Source organism: Capra hircus, chromosome 3, assembly GCF_001704415.2.
Source record: "Capra hircus breed San Clemente chromosome 3, ASM170441v1, whole genome shotgun sequence".
Taxonomy (NCBI): domain Eukaryota; kingdom Metazoa; phylum Chordata; class Mammalia; order Artiodactyla; family Bovidae; genus Capra; species Capra hircus.
This window is the reverse complement of record NC_030810.1, coordinates 13,045,985-13,064,107: the sequence shown is the minus strand read 5'-3', so window position 1 is coordinate 13,064,107 and position 18,123 is coordinate 13,045,985.

Here is an 18,123-nt window from a genome sequence, read left to right as displayed (position 1 = left end):
TCTTGGAACCTAAGTGTTCATCTATAGAGGAACAGATAATAAAGATGTGATATGTATATACATATATATATAATGGAACACATATATATATGTATATGTTATATATATGTATAATATATAATGTATATATATTATACATATATGTGTTCCATTATATATATGTATATACATATATACATATATATACATATATATACGTAATGGAATACAGCCCAAAAAAATGAAATAATGCCATTTGCAGCAACATCGATGGACATAGAGATTATCATATTAAGTGGAGTAAGTCAGATAGAGAAAGACAAATATTTTATGATATCACTTATAAGTGAAATATTTTAAAAAATACAAATGAACCTATTTACAAAACAGAAATAGACTCAGAGACATAGAAAGCAAACTTATGACTACCAAATGCGATGGTGAGAGAGGAGGAATAGAATAGGAACTTGGTATTAACATATACACACTGCAGTATATAAAACAGGTAAACAACAAGGACCTGCTGTAGAGCACAAGAAAATACACTCAACATCTTATAACAACCTTTACGGGGAAAAAAGACTTCCCTCGCAGTGCAGCCAGTAAAAAATCTGCCTGCAATGCAGGAGATCTGGGTTTGATCCCTGGGTCGGGACGATTCCCTGGAGAAGGAAATGGAAACACATTCCAGTATTCTTTCTTGGAGAATCCCATGGACAGAGGAGCCTGGCAGGCACCCCAGTCCATGGGGTCACAAGAGATGGACATGAGTTAGAAAGCATCACTAACAAAGCTAGTGAAGGTGATGGAATTCCAGTTGAGCTATTTCAAATCCTGAAAGATGATGCTGTGAAAGTGCTGCACTCAATATATCAGCAAATTTGGAAAACTCATCATTGGCCACAGGACTGGAAAAGGTCAGTTTTCATTCCAATCCCAAAGAAAGGCAATGCCAAAGAATGTTCAAACTACCGCACTATTGCACTCATCTCACACGCTAGCAAAGTAATGCTCAAAATTCTCCAAGCCAGGCTTCAATAGTATGTGAACCAAGAACTTCCAGATGTGCAAGCTGGATTTAGAAAAGGCAGAGGAACCAAAGATCAAATTGCCAACAACCATTGGATCATTGAAAAAGCAAGAGAGTTCCAGAAAAACACCTGCTTCTGCTTCATTGACTAAGCTAAACCCTTTGACTATGTGGATCACAACAAACTGTGGAAAACTCTTCAAGAGATGGGAATACTAGACCACCTGACCTGCCTCCTGAGAAATCTGTATGCAGGTCAGGAAACAACAGTTAGAATCAGACATGGAACAAAGGACCGGTTCCATATTGGGAAATGAGTACATTAAGGCTGTATATAGTCACCCTGCTTATTTAACTTATATGCAGAGTCAGTTCAGTTCAGTTCAGTCACTCAGTCGTGTCCAACTCTTTGCGACTCCATGAATTGCAGCACGCCAGGTCTCCCTGTCCATCACCAACTCCCGGAGTTCACTCAGACTCATATCCATCGAGTCAGTGATGCCATCCAGCCATCTCATCCTCTGTTGTCCCCTTCTCCTCCTGCCCCCAATCCCTCCCAGCATCAAAGTCATCTCCAATGAGTCAACTCTTTGCATGAGGTGGCCAAAGTACTGGAGCTTCAGCTTTAGTATCATTCCTTCCAAAGAAATCCCAGGGTTGATCTCCTTCAGAATGGACTGGTTGGATCTCCTTGCAGTCCAAGGGACTCTCAAGAGTCTTCTCCAACACCACAGTTCAAAAGCATCAATTCTTCGGCATTCAGCCTTCTTCACAGTCCAACTCTCACATCCATACATGACTGCTGGAAAAACCATAGCCTTGACTAGACGGACCTTAGTCGGCAAAGTAATGTCTCTGCTTTTGAATATGCTATCTAGGCTGGTCATAACTTTTCTTCCAAGGAGTAAGTATCTTTTAATTTCATGGCTGCAATCACCATCTACAATGATTTTGGAGCTGCAAAAAATAAAGTCTGACACTGTTTCCACTGTTTCTCCATCTATTTCCCATGGAGTGATGGGACCGGATGCCATGATCTTCGTTTCTGAATGTTGAGCTTTAAGCCAACTTTTTCACTCTCCTCTTTTACTTTCATCAAGAGGCTTTTTAGTTCCTCTTCACTTTTCTGCCATAAGGGTGGTGTCATCTGCATATCTGAGGGTATTGATATTTCTCCCGGCAATCTTGATTCCAGCTTGTGTTTCTTCCAGCCCAGTGTTTCTCATGATGTACTCTGCATATAAGTTAGATAAGCAGGGTGACAATATACAGCCTTGACGTACTCCTTTTCCTATTTGGAACCAGTCTTAACTCATTATTATTCTTTAACAAAGGCCCTGGTACCAGTGCTCAGCCCAGCTCGGTGACTAAAGGGATAAGAAGAGAATCATGAAGTTTCGAATTGAAAGAACTTAGAACAGGGGTTGGCAAATCATGACCCAAAATGGCCCTCCACCTCTTTTTTTAAACAAAGTTTTCTTGGAACACAGACACGCTTATTCACTTACACAGTGTCTTTGACTGCATCTGCTCTACAACAGTAGAGTTGAGTCACTGGGAAACTAAAAGAGTTACTTTTTTGGTCCTTTAGAGAAAAAGTGTGCTGACCCACCTAAAGAGAGTGAGGGTAATTTCTTATCACCTAAACCATCTCCACAATCGGTCTTGATTGAACACCTCCAAGAGTGAGACACTCTCTCCCTCCAGAGGCAGCCGAGCCGTTTTTTAGATAACTAACTTTTAGAAGATTCTTCCTTAAATTGATGTAACCCATCTCCCTGTAACTAAAATCAGAGACCCTCCCCCAGCCTGTCACAGAGAAAGCAAGCTGCCTGCCCAAAGCATGCAGTCCCTGGTGTAAAAGCCAGGATCCCAGATCACTTCTTCTTCTATTGTCTCTCCTACTAAACTATAGCTTCCTCCCATAGGAGTTGAGTTCTGAATCACTTTTTTTTTTTAATTAAAATATGTTTGATCCACTCTATTTCTCAAGACAGAGAAGTAATTAATACACTTAAGGAAAAACTTTTACTTTCCAAAATGATTTTAAGCTTACAGTTTCAGAGCTATTGGAGTAAAACTTCTGCTATTGACAAAGCTCATCTCTCAAGAATGGCTCATTTTAAAAAATAAAATAAAAGACATTTTCTAAAAAGGTAACTAGAGAGGACAGATAGATAAAATAATTAAGAGCTGGAGCTAAGGGGTCATGCAGACCTGGCTTACAATCACTCAGTAAACACGAGACTATGAGTAATCATCTTCTGCAAGCCTCAGTCTTATCATCTGTAAATAGGGACTACAAAACTGCCAATATTATAGGATTATTGTGAAAGTACAGCCATATAACACAAGCAAAGCATTTAGCTCAGTCCTGGCACTGTACATCCGGTCGATAAATATTTCTATTATTACAACTGAAAATGTATTTTATGGTTTCTCTTTCTACTATGCCTTCTTTCTACTTTCCTTCCCTTCCCTGAGTTGGCATAAAAATTATTTTTCGTTTCCTCACCTCCAATTAGATATTGATTAGAGTATCTGATTGAGAATGAGCACTTACTAAAAGTAAATAAGTTCTGACATTTTATTTTTATTCTTGAATAAAAATGCTCCCCATCCTCCTGAAAATGAGCCGTCACATTTTATTTAACAGCAGAAAAGATTTGTACATTTGGCCCTGCAGGAGCTGAGGAATCTATTTTCATTATAACAAACATTGATTTTGCATTAAAAAGTCTCATTATTTGAGATAATGACTGCTGGGCTCCTTAGTTATTCTTTTGGTTCCTAAATCATTAAAAACTCTAACGTTTAAAGAGCAAGTAGGGCTGGGGTGGCTCCCAAACTATTGCCAGCGAGTTGTTCCCTCTGTGCCCCAGCCACGGAGGAGATGCAAGACCAGGAGAGATGCTGAAACACGCAATGCCAGGTCCACCTCTTCCTCTTGCCCTTCCAGAATTCCGAAGTCCAAATCAGGCTCGGTCCCTTCAGAAACTGCTTAGAAAATAAAAAGAGAAACAAACCAAAAAACAGAACAAAAAACCTTTGGTCTCTGTGTTCATGTTCATTCAGCTCTTTGAACAAATCCAGAGGCTAAAGGAGCTGGGAGGAAGAGAGGAAGTCGCACCCAACCCCAGGGCACAGAGTTGGATGGCATACTGGGTGTCCACAGTGGTGGCAGAGAGATGCGGGAGGTCAACCTTCTACCATCAGCAGGGTAAATTATTGACACCGGGAATATTCCCTAGTGGATGGTTTTCCATGGTTGTATTCTCTGATCCTGGGCATTTATGCTGCAGGAGGCCCAGCTGGACATCTCATTGGCAAGCCACATGTGCTACAACTGAGTTTTGTAGAATTTCAACCACATACACCGATTTGGATAATGTATTCTTTCAGAAGCCAGGGCTGAGCTTTAAACAAAGCATAATCCTGCCTGCATATCAATTTCCCCAGGACTGTGAGGAGGCAAAGGAAAAAAAACTCAGAAGCCCGATGCTTGGAGCAGCAGCATTTCCATCCGGGGCTGAGCAGTGGGGACGTCCAGCAGGATTCAGTCTGCAGGTTCATTAACGGGAGCACAAGGAAGGAAGGGTAGGGGGAAGGTGGGGGCGCATCATAAAATATGAAAGGACTTCCTGGAAATTGGCATCAATGTGATTTATTCAATCCAGACCCAAGCTCAACTATTTGAAAATAATTGAATAGTTGATACCCACTGCCACTTGTAAGTGACGGGAACATGGGCTGGGGGTATAATGAAGGGAGATGCTGGGAGGAATTTAAGAAGTCCCAGATCTCAGCCTACCCAGTCTTATGGAAGAGGAAAGAGAACCCTCCCTGGACCCACCCTAATCACCAATCACTTTTTGTGGGAAGCTCTTTCTTATTCTATTCCTGCCCGCCCAGAGGCAGGTTTCTGTACAGTGATCACCACTGTATGTAAACAATTTTACATCCTACCACTTGTATTTGACATTTTGTTGTAAGCATTTTCTCTTTGCAAAAATTATTGGCTTTTAAAACATTATATAAGCCCTATATGCCCATGGTAACAAATTAAAGCAATACAGAAATACACTATAGAAATAGAAATAAATGATAAATTTATTTTTAATAAACTGTAGAAAGGGAACATTTCTCCTACATATAGACACCTGTCCTCTAAGACTGACATTATTAATAGTTTAAGCCCTGGGTGGGGAAGGGATAAATTAAGAGTTTATGATTAATAGATATACTCTACTATGTATAAAACAGATAAACAACAAGGACCTACTATATAGCACAGGGAACTATATTCTTTATCTTGTAATAGCCTGTAATGGAGAAGAATATGAAAAAGAATATATATATATATATATATATATATATATATATATCACTTTGCTGTACACCTGAAATTAACCCAACATTGTAAAGCAACTATGTGTCAATTAAATAAGAAGGGGGAAAAATGTTTAAGGCTTGTCCTTCCAGATAGTTTTCTATGTCTATAAAAACACACGCATACATGTACATAGGTACACTTTAGAACTTCTCTACAGGAAAATATATATAAATTCTGTTCGCGGCTCTTTCATGAAACAACGTTGTGGATATTTCCAAGAGAGTGCATCTAGAGACCCACTTCTATCTTTTCATCCACTGTGTACACCTCATTGCTTATTTTACTTATCGCTGCATTGCCAGGCAATTAGGGTATTTATAATGTTTACGACAAGCAGCGCTACAGCGTCACCGCACATATATATATATGTACACTTGCATAGCAAATGTTTCTGTAGAGTTGATTCCCAGAAAGGAGAGTGCAGGATCTTAGTATGTGACCTACAAGCTTTCTCCATATTGTTTCACGCATCCCAATTATCACTTTTAATATCTGCAGAACCACCTTTTGAATCCAACTTAGCCAACTTGCATAGCAGGGGAAAAAAATAAATCTATTTAAAGCTATCCTGTCTGCAAGTGCCTCCAAGGAGTAGAGTACAAGGAGACTAGTGTGGTGAGCCTGTTAGAGTGTAAAATACGAAACCCCTCCCCGACCAGGGCACAGTCTGGAAATATCAATAGACTGTGAAGCCAAGAGAGAATTGAACTATGCATGGAAGTTAGAGTCTCCCAGAAGATCTGGGAGAGGTGGGAATTTCTGGGAAGAGAAGAATGCCAGCAACGTGGCCAAAACCTTGGGGTCCTTTCCCTTACACAGTGCGGTCTGCATTGAGCTTTCATCAGCGGTGTGCTGGCAGAGGGTCAACACGAACTGATTTGCTTGCTGATTTCCACTTTTTAGATACTCCTTCCAAGGTGCAGGCTGACTGCAGGGCAACAATAATTGCCCTAGACTGTCCTGTAAACCATGGCTAGATGTCTGCTCCACCCATCAGCCCTGGGCCAATGGGACTTTCCAGGAGTAGAGGCATCAGACAGGTTCCACCTTGGAGTGAAGCAGTCAGCAAGTGAGGATGGCTCCTGCAAGGCCCAGGGCTAGGACCAGAAGCCAACTGCAGTGTAGGCTGAAAGGATAAAAAGCTCCCCTCACGAATCCATGGGAATGCTTTGGGGGGCTTCATGATGGGAAAGGGGTTTGAGTTATCTTTTGGAGATGTGAAAGAATGATCCCAGAAGGCTGAAGGACATGGGGACCCTGGTGCCTCACTTTGGGTTGCTTCCCACTCCCTGCTGTGTCAACTAATCCTGGGTGAGCATCTCTAGCAAGAAGTTAAGACTCTACAAGCTAATCCTCACCCCTTTTCCACCATAGCCCTTCCTCTCCCTACCGACACACCCCCTGCTCCACTGCACCTCACTCCTTCCCAGTCCCAAATGATCACTGCATCCTCCTGACTCCATGCCTTGGCCCAGCCCTGCCCTCCTCCCGAGGCTCTTGCCATCCACCTATACTGTCACAGCCATGTCCACCTCTCAAGGTTAAGAGTCACACACTCCCTCTTCAAACAAGACTGCACTGGAATGTGTCTCCTCCTCCCCCAAAGCCCCAGAATGTTTTGTGTAAGTGGCTTCCATAGACAAAACCCCTTGTCTCCACCACAGGTTGGAGGGCTTCCTGGAGGAGGCAGAATGAAATCACACCTCTGTCCTCAGCATGGCACAACAGTTCCCACAGAGCCAGCACTAATCCGGAGTCACCACCTATGAAGCCTCCCGAACCCTCTGAGTTTTACCCCAGCCTCTGACAACATCCACGTGATGGTCACCTGAAAGATAAAAAAGAACCGTCCTTATACAGGTGGGGAAACCAAGGCTTGAAGAGATTTGGGGCCTCGTTCGATATCTCAGGGACAAATCCTGGGCTCAGTTCTTCTGACTACAAGTACCACTTCACTTCTACTCACTTCCGCTGCCAGAGGAAGGAAGAATCTACAACTTGATCCAGCCCAGTGCTCCTACCTGGGGCCTTGGAGTCCTGGGGATCTGCACACTGATTTCAAGGAGACCCCAGGTGGCCCAGTGCTGAAGAATCCACCTACCAATGCAGAGGATGAGGGTTCATCCCTGGGTTGGGAAGATCCCCTGGAAAAGGAAATGGCACCCCACTCCAGTGTTCTTGCCTGGAAAATCCCATGGACAGAGGAGCTTGGCAGGCTACAGTCCATGGGGTCGCAAAGAGTCAGACTCGACTGAGCTCACACTCATACCAAACCTCATGTCCATTTGCACACAAAGAGGAAGGAGGAAATCCTTGCCTCTTTTTGTTTGTTTGCTTACTTGCTTTATTTATTTATTTATTTTGGTTTTGGGGGAGTTGTTTGCATTAAATGAGGAACCATTGAGGACTCATCCTCTCACTTTATAGATGAAAAAGCTGAGGCTCAAAGAGGAACAGTGACCTGGCCAAAGACACACGGTGAGCGTGGGGGCTCTATACTGTGTCAACCTAGCAAAGCTGGAGCTGCCTTTCCTTCCCCTTCATGGCTCTGGGTTGGGGGCAGCCACAGAGAAATCTGCATGAGATCTGGAGGGTGGAAGTGCAACAGCAGCCTCTATTGCAACTCAACCTGTGTGAGATCACAGGCAATGCCACAGCCACCCCACCTGCTGGCTCACCTTGCTGCCTTGGGCCACCCAGCCAGACTTGCGCAACTCAGACCCCACTAGATTTCCTCCTTCAGCTTCCCCAAGCTCTGGGCCAGGCTTGTGTGCAATGTCATGATGAAGCCGGCCAGTTCTGCAGATTACCCAGATCATCCGCTGGAGGGTTGGAGGCAGCAGGAGATCACCCAGGTTCCAGTGACAGACAGGTGTGGGTCCCAGTGTTCCGCCTGGGGGTTCTAAGTCACCCTTCCAGGTTTCACTTTGTCCGTGCTCACTTCCGCTTCCTGCCATCTTTCCTTCCTGACTGCCAGCCCTACTGACCTCCAGACATGTGTGTCCAGACTAACATCACTGCCCACCAGCTGTCGTGATCACAAAGGGCTTCATTCCCAGCAGAGAGTCCTCAGATCACCTACACTGGGTCTTTTGTTCTGATGGGCCCCTAACATACAGTGAACTCACTGCAGTCGAGAGCCCGAGTTCCTGCCCCTGCTCCTGGCTTCTCTCACGAGCTGGAAAGGTGGTCTGAGCCCCAGACCCCAGGCCGGGCCCATCAAGATCGCTGCCTCCGTCTACACCTCTCAGGGCTGTTTCCCCAGGCCAGTGGCCGAGGGAGACACTTGCGTCTGGCCAGTGCCCCAGACCGTGTGCTCTGCTCCTGCCAGGCTCCAGGGCTGCCCAGTCCTGCAACTCTCTCTGTAAGGCCCTCAGAGGACTGGATGGGAGTTGGGGAGGGATGCCTTGTCTTGGCTTCACATCCTCCCCCAACTCAGTCGGGGCCTTCGAAGGCTATTTATTTCTCCTGGTCCCCAGGCCTACAACCTCTGAGCAGCTTCCGATGCCTGCTGTCCCCAGGGCTCTATTAATCAGACAGTAAAGATGTCACACTACCAGCTTGGCCATTGCCCAAGCAAGCCCTGGGCTGGCCCTTCCTCGCAGTCACTGCATCCTACATGCTGAGCTGGGACTTATTACTGCTCCCCACATCCTGGACTCCCGCCATCTGTAGCAGGACAGAATTTCTCCACAGCGTGGCACTGAGCTAGCGATTCCAGGTCAGCTGTTCTCTCCTTCCCTCCTCAGTCCCTCCTCCCACAGGAAGGTCTCTGGGAGCCCAGGGACTCTCCTTTTTCAGAAGTGTTTCTGAGGGAAAAGGGCATTAGTGAAGCTAGAGAAATAAATGCACCTGGATTCAAGCTTCTCCATTGGTACTTACTAGCTGTGCAACCTTCGAGAAGTCATATAACCTCTCTGAGCCTTAGATGACTTGTCCATAAAGTAGGAATGTTGTGAGGATTAAATAAGGTACTGCATGGACAGCACAAAGGCCAGGCGGTGGCACATGACACATTCTGCAAATGAAAGCCATTGTTGTTACTATTATTGCTATTGTTTTTTTTAAATCATTATAGTCACTAAACTGTGCTCTTGAGGATGGTAACCGTTGTCCAATGTGTTCTCACCAGTGCATAGAAACTCAGTGTTGAATGAATGAATAGATGTTCATTGGCCAGCCTCAGTGTATGCCACAGACAAAGCTCCTAGGACTAAAGAACGTTTAGAGATTTCAGTAGCTGAGGTTCTACTAGGGCCACTTGGGTTGTCTAACTATCTGGGTTGCACCCTCTTTGAGTTTTTTCTTTGACCACTTGCTGACTCCCAATCCACTAGTGGAGACTGCACGGAATTCCCCCAAAGAGTAAGAAACCCTCCCCCTGCCAGGGGCACAGACCCCAGCCACACATCCTGGCGCGGCACCCACAATTAGGGCAGCTCTGACCCAGAGCACAGCTCTGCTTCACAGCAGAATACAGAGTCCAGTCCAAGTAAAAGGCAGACTCTATTAATATCCGCCATTGCATAGATGAGGACACCGAGGTACAGAAGTAACCTGCCCAAAGTCATATGGCTAGCACTAAAAGTAAGATTCAAACCCACCTATTGCCTCTCAGATACATATTATATACAGAACTCATATACTCTGTAAGGTAGCTATGAATATCTTCACATACAGATACAGAAACAGGCTCAGAGAGGGTTAGTAACTTGACTGAAGCCACACAGCTAACCCAGTGAATTTACATCTTATGTAAAAAAATGCAAAGGTAAAAGCTGCAGAGTCCAAATTGCTCTTGAAATCCCCTAAATGGTGGACACAGTTTTCTTTTTATACAGCCCAGTGCTGTGATTTTTATACAAACATGCTGAAGTTTGAGAACTAACGAGCTGGGCTGAAGGAAGGACCAGAAGGGAAGTCTGTGTGTGAAGATGTCAGGACATCAAATCGTTAAACCGTTTAGCCACTTAGATAATCATTAGGCCCCTGGCCCAAATAAGGCAGGGAATAGGATTCTAAGCATTCCTGCCAGATTCATTCAATTGCAGTTTAATGCTGGTGCCCTTTGGTGTTAATATATGTGAACAGACTTCATTGAGGAACTATTTAATGAGTAACATATATAAAAGCACCTTGCCTTTCCAAATGAGTGTTATAGTAATATTTTGTGGCCTCCACTGACCAGCAATCACTGTCAGGACCTTAAGCGTTGAGCTTCTGGTTCCTTACCATATAGGGGAGGGGCACAGTGGGGCAACTTGAAGCTGAATGTGACTCCTCTGGGCAGCTGACTCCAGGACCCAGGATATCTGTTTGTGTGCTGTGCATAGCCCCTGTGCTAGAAAAAAAAAAATAAAATAAAACCAAAAAACCTACCTTTAGCCATGGAGCTAAAACCTGGTGATGACCTGAACCAGAATTGGGCTTCCCTGGTAGTTCAGACAGTAAAGAATCTGCCTGCAATGCATGAGATCTGGGTTCAATCCCTGGGTTGGAACAATCCCCTGGAGAAGGGAATGGCTACCCACTCCAGTATTCTTGCCTGGAGAATTCCATGGACAGAGGAGCCTGGCGGGCTACAATCCATGGGATCACAAACAGTTGGACACAACTGAGCAACTTTCACTGAAGCAGAATAGTTGATTCTAGAATCTCATGACACTTCTGTTCCTCAGGGTCCTAGAACCAGGGAGGGTCCTCAAACACAGGCAGCAGATACAAGGAGAAGAAGACAGAAGAGGATGAGTTGGTTAGATAGCATTAGCAACTCAATGGACATGAATCTGAGCAAACTCTGGGACATAGTGAAGGACAGGGACTCCTAGCACGATGCAAACCCTGGGGCTCAAAGAGTCAGACACGACTTAGCACCTGAACAACAGCAAACACCAGCACCTACTGAGCGACAGTAGTCACCAACTTGTGTGATTACTTCCCTTTTTCTCCAAGGAGAGAGACTGAGGCCCAGAGGCTGCAGGACTCCCCACACCGCAGAAGATCAGCAGTGAAAGAAGTTAGGACTCAGATGTCACTCCCAGCGAGGTGTCCTTCATGCCTCGAAATGCTGCCTTCTGGGTCACAGGACATCCACAGGTGGATATGATCTGGGGTCACCTATGTGGATGCACAGCACTCTGTGGGAGCTGGATCCCCAGGGGAACAGGGCGATGATGGAGAAAAGGATGAGGATGGCCTAGGGGCTGAAGACACACTGGGGGGGATGGGGTGGTCTGAGCCCTCTGAGCCTAGGAAACTGATCCCACAAGTGGGGCCCCCAGAGGCAGTTTCCTGCAGCGACACAAAGTGAACAGGAGACCGCTCGAGGCCACTGCATCTTCGTCTAGCCTTGCCTTTGTCCCGCGTGCATCCGGCACTCTATGCCTAGCTCTGGAACAGCCTGACAGGCATGGGGAGTGGTGATGAGCCATGGTCTTCCTTTCTAAGGGCACTTCTCCTACCTCATTTCATTTCCTCCACACCACCACCCTGAGTTGGTAACTCGTGATTGCATTTTACAGATGGAGCTGTAAAATGCAAGCTCAACGTGGGGCAGCTTGCATACAACCTTCTGTGTCCACTCAGTGGCAGAGCTGAGAATCCAGACCCGTCTTGGAGAGCAGAAGCGGAACTCAGTAAGGCATGGTATCCCACGTGGCTGCGGGGATGGTCCTCCTCAGGCAGGCAACTAGACTGATGGCAAGTTCCCCCTGATGGTGAGTTCCCCCGATGCTGTAACCCCCTCCCTGCCAGGCCTTGTGCCCGCTGCTCCGGATGCCGGCGGGGAGCGAGGCTGGGCGCTAATTTACACTTGTTTAACTACAGCTGCCGCCCTCCTGCCATGTGTCTCCCCGCCATTTATTGCGCTTTCCAAAGCCCTGCCCGGCACTCAGGGGCATTTCCTGCCTGCGCTAATGGAGGAGAATAGACGCATTATATGTGAATAATGGATTATGATGATACAATTTGGGTCTCTTAGCTCTCACCGAGCCTAGGCTGGCCTTGCATTATTGATAACTTACACACACCTTCCCGAGCGTGTTTATGTAAATATTTAATAGGGAAAGCAAGTTAACCCATTGGTTTCAACCATTCCAGAGTGTTGGAAGTAAAGGCTGTGAGGGCAGCGGCAGGAGGAGATGATGAGTTAGGTCCCTGTGGAAAAGCCAGAAAGTTCCCAAGATGCTTGCTTAGTCACAAAAAGTGTGTGGTCTCAAAGTTCATGGCTTCCCAAAAACTGAGAGAGAAGGGTAGGTACGCCTCACTGTGGGAAGACCTAGCTGGGGTTGAGAAGACCCGTGGCCAGCAGAGCACACTCGAGAAGGTTGGGGGCAGGCAGGTTCAGACTACTGGAATGCGGCCGTGGAAGGAAGGTCTCCCTGCGGAATTAACAGGACCATTGCTTCCCACTTTCCAAAGCTGATTTCCTGTTCTCTCACACGGCTTCCGCTTTTCACACTCCATTTCCTATTGGAAGACGATGCTTAAGAGAGGCTGCCTGGGTTGCAGCCTGGGCTCCTCCACTACCAGCTGGATGGAAAGTTAGTTCATATCTCTGGGCACCAGCTCTCACATCCGTAAAATGGGGAGGTAAACGTACTTATCTCATAGGCACTCACAGGTTGCTGTGAGAATCCAATGAGATAACGTATCTGAAGTGGTTTGTGTGGTGCCCAGTACACAGGAGAGGCCCATTGCTAACCTGTGATTGTCTATAGAGATTTAAGATTCACATGCTTTCACATAGGTCTTAGAATAAATGCTATGGTATGTGTTAATTGGCAGGGTTCCTTAGCAGTATGGAAAATAGTTGTGCATCTCAGATGCATTGAAATACTGCCATTATTTTGCTAATATTGTTCCTGGCAAGCAGGCCACTTTCTCCCCTCTAGGAAGTCATGAGAGTGGGCATGTGCCCCATCTGCTGATGCAGAGGGTACAGGAGACCTCCCTCCCCACCCCCACCACCAGCACCCTGACCTTGGGCATCTTCCCCCATTAGGTTCATCTCCCCCAAACCCTCTTCTCAGGTTGCCATTGACAACCTGCCATTCTCCAAGCTCACTTCCCTGAGCTGCCAAGTCTTCACACATACTGCCTCCCCTACCTGAATTTCCTTCTTTGCAGCATGTGGTTTAGTCTTACCTCCTCCATGAAGCCTACTCTGCCTCGTGACTGAGCTCATCTTATAACTGAAATGCTGGTGTGTCCGTCTGCCCACGCAGCAGATTTGCAGGTCCAAGGTCCCGGGAGGCAGGACTATGACAAAACACTCCTACAGTCATCACCTCCAGCACATGGGGACCCAGGCTGGATACTAATGAGAAGCCAGCTGGGCGCTAAAAGGTAATAGTCTGTGCTCTTGAGGGAAATTACACAAGAGGCAAAAAATTCTAGTGTGCAAGAAGATGGTAAACACGACAGAGGAGGGCCTAAGCAATAAGGAATACTGGGAGTGTATGTCTAGGTAGGATGGTCAAGGTCAGCCTCCCCAAGCAAAGGCCTGAGTGGAGTGAGGGAGTGAGCCATGGATATCTGGGAGAAGAGGGAACAGCCAGGACAAAGACCCTGATATAGGAGGGTGCAGGAGTTCAAGGAAAAACCAGGTGGGTGTGACTGCCACAGATGGAGGAAGGGCTTTGCAAAGGGGGGGTTTTGATCATGTAGAGCCTGGTAACATTGGTCAAGGCTATTCCTCCCACTATATGGGATGGGGCACTACTGGAGGATTCCAAGCAGAGGAGTGATGGGGTCTGACTTTATTTTAGGGGGTGTCAGGGGGAGCATAGAGCAGAGGTGGCAGGTACCAGAACCTGGATACCCATTAAGAGATTATAAAAATTCAGGTAAGACAAAATGATGCCTCATCCTAGGATGGGGCAGAGTAGGGGGTGGTGGGGGGGGGTGGTGAGAGAAAGCCAGATGTTTGGGTTCTAACAGAGGCGGAAGGTGGAGCTGAGCAAATGTTTGAACACTTGATGTAAAAGAAAGAGCAGAATCAAGGACAAGTCCAGGCATCATCACCAACTGGAAGGATAGAGTTGCCATTGGCCGAGGGGGAGACAGTGGTGGGTGGGGCAGGTTTGTGGGGAAAAGATCAGGAATTCTGTTTGGGTTGTGTCATTAGACATACTAGATTTGGGGTGTCTATAAGATGTCTCAGGGGAGGGCTGATGTGGGCACATGGACCCTGAGTCTAGATTTCTAAGTGAGAGGCCCAAGCTAGACTTGTAAATAGGAGTCATCAGATGGATGAGGTCACATGGGAGAGAGTGTAAAGAGAAACACAGACACTGCAATGAGCAGAGGTGGTGGAGGGAGGAGAACCAGCAAAGGAGACAGTGAAGAGGCAGCCTATGAGGTAGGAGGAAAACTTATTTGTTGAAATGTCACTGCATTGGAGTGCAATAGATAATTATAATCAAATAGCTACCATTAATTGAACATTCACTGTTAGAAACATCACATATAATTTCTCCCTTAATCCTGACAATTTTCTTGGAGAGATCTCTAGTCTTCCCCGTTCTGTTGTTTTCCTCCATTTCTTTGCATTGATCGCTAAGGAAGGCTTTCTTATCTCTTCTTGCTATTCTTTGGAACTCTGCATTCAGATGCTTATATCTTTCCTCTTCTCCTTTGTTTTTTGCTTCTCTTCTTTTCACAGCTATTTGTAAGGCCTCCCCAGACAGCCATTTTGCTTTTTTGCATTTCTTTTCCATGGGAATGGTCTTGATCCCTATCTTCTGTACAATGTCATGAACCTCCATCCATAGTTCATCAGGCACTCTATCTATCAGATCTAGGCCCTTAAATCTATTTCTCACTTCCACTGTATAATCATAAGGGATTTGATTTAGGTCACCTGAATGGTCTAGCAGTTTTCCCTACTTTCTTCAATTTCAGTCTGAATTTGGCAATAAGGAGCTCATGATCTGAGCCACAGTCAGCTCCTGGTCTTGTTTTTGTTGACTGTATAGAGCTTCTCCATCTCTGGCTGCAAAGAATATAATCAATCTGATTTCAGTGTTGACCATCTGGTGATGTCCATGTGTAGAGTCTTCTCTTGTGTTGTTGGAAGAGGGTGTTTGCTCTGACCAGTGCATTTTCTTGGCAAAACTCTATTAGTCTTTGCCCTGCTTCATTCCATATTCCAAGGCCAATTTTGCCTGTTATTCCAGGTGTTTCTTGACTTCCTACTTTTGCATTCCAGTCCCCTATAATGAAAAGGACATCTTTTTTGGGTGTTAGCTCTAAAAGATCTTGTAGGTCTTCATAGAACTGTTCAACTTCAGCTTCTTCAGCGTTACTGGTTGGGGCATAGACTTGGATTACTGTGATATTGAATGGTTTGCCTTGGAAACGAACAGAGATCATTCTGTCGTTTTTGAGATTGCATCCAAGTACTGCATTTCAGACTCTTTTGTTGACCATGATGGCTACTCCATTTCTTCTGAGGGATTCCTGCCCACAGTAGTAGATATAATGGTCATCTGAGTTAAATTCACCTATTCCAGTCCATTTTAGTTTGCTGATTCCTAGAATGTCAACGTTCACTCTTGCCATCTCCTGTTTGACCACTTCCAATTTGCCTTGATTCATGGACCTAACATTCCAGGTTCCTATGCAATATTGTTCTTTATAGCATTGGACCTTGCTTCTATCACCAGTCACATCCACAAAGCTGAGCGCCAAAGAATTGATGTTTTGAACTGTGGTGTTGGAGAAGACTCCTGAGAGTCCCTTGGACTGCAAGGAGATCCAACCAGTCCATTCTGAAGGAGATCAGCCCTGGGTGTTCTTTGAAAGGAATGATGCTAAAGCTGAAACTCCAGTACTTTGGCCACCTCATGCGAAGAGTTGACTCATTGGAAAAGACTCTGATGCTGGGAGGGATTGGAGGCAGGAGGAAAAGGGGACAACAGAGGATGAGATGGCTGGATGGCATCACTGACTCAATGGACGTGAGTTTGAGTGAACTCCAAGAGTTGGTGATGTACAGGGAGGCCTGGCGTGCTGCGATTCATGGAGTTGCAAAGAGTCGGACACGACTGAGCGACTGAACTGAACTGAATCCTGACAATTAGGAATTCTCATTTTAGAGATAAGGAAACTGAGTCTCAGAAAGCTTAAACCGACCAAGATTTCGTGGCTGATCATTACCCAGCAGCAATAAACCCAACCTTCAGCTCGGCTCAACTAACATTTCTTTTTTATTCCTGAGAATTGGGTACTATTTCTAGACATTATTTTATTTAATGCTCTCAATGCCCTCATGCTGCAAAGAAGTCATTTCCATCCATTTTACAGATGTGGAAACTGAGGCTTAGAGTCTCACTGAGTAACCTACTCCAAATTACCCAAGGAGGAAATGACTGGCAGGGATTTGAATGCTGGTCTCCTGTCTTGCTTGGACACTTGGGGTTCTCCCAAGTCTGCGTTTGGAGAAGGAAACAGGGTTGAGGGATTAACAGTGGCTTCTCAGCTTGAATTCCTACGCCTCTTCCAAGGACCAGATGTCGGGCTGGTGCCACAGGGCCCTCGCTGAGCCCTAGGCTGGGAGCAGAGAGGGAGAGCTCTCCATTACCAAAGCCCAGGCTGAGTGCTCCCAGGGAGTTCCCTTCCTCCCCGCCTGCCCAGCATCTGCCCTCCGCCAGCCCCTGCCTGGTTGCCAGATGTGCCAGCTGTGGCTCCTCTCCATGGAGGGCCTCATTTATTAATTAACGTGGACGCCAAGGGGGTAACTTCTCAGGCCCAGCCTCAGAGCAGATCTTGGCACATTTTTCAGACTTTGTTTAATAATTTATCATCTTTTAATCATAAAAATAATTAGCACAAGAGCGATAATCTGTGCTCTGCCGAGAGCAGACTGGCAGAGGAGTTTTCAGACGGTGCCAGGGCCCCAAGAACTGAGCTTTGGCAGAGGGGAGAGGGACGGGCTGACTCAGGGCCCACTGTCCACTCCAGCGCTGGCCTCTGGGAGTCAGGGTGGCAGAGATGCTGCCTGACTTTGGCAGGGGCTCGCCGACCCACGTTTCCTAAGAACCTGAGGCTCCCGCTCCTCTCTGATCTGACTTACCTGCCGATCTCCTAATTTCCTTCTCTCTAGGTCTTAATTTTCCCGTTTATAAAATAAGAGTTAGACTAGCTGGTCCATAAGGGTCCTTTGTGCTTCCCAGGTGGCACTAGTGGTAAAGAACCCGCCTGCCAATGCACAAGACAGAAGAAATGCAAGGTCAGTCTCTGGGTTGGGAAGGTCCCCTGGAGGAGGGCATGGCAACCCACTCCAGTATTCGTGCCTGGAGAATCCCATGAGCAGAGGAGCCTGGCGGGCTAGAGTCCAAGGGCTGCAAAGAGTCGGACACAACTGAAGGGAATTAGCACACACACCCGCAAGGGCTCTTTTTGTTCAAGAAGCCATGATCCAATGAGGCAGCAAATATAGAAGCAGTTAAGAGAATGAGCTGGAGAGCCCACAAGGCCACGAAGCCTCCTGCAGACTCCTTGGCATCCCCCAGCTACTCACAGAGCCCTGGGAACAAGATTCGGTTCTGTCGCACCTGAGCTGTGTGGCCAGAAGCAAGTCCCTTCCCCTCTCTGAGCTGACCCATCTGAAGAGTAGGAGTGATCATTCATACCCTGCAGGGAGGATGCAAGCCAGGGTGGGGCAAGGCTCACCCTCTGGAGACATTGACCCCATTCTGCTCTGATTCACCTGCAACTA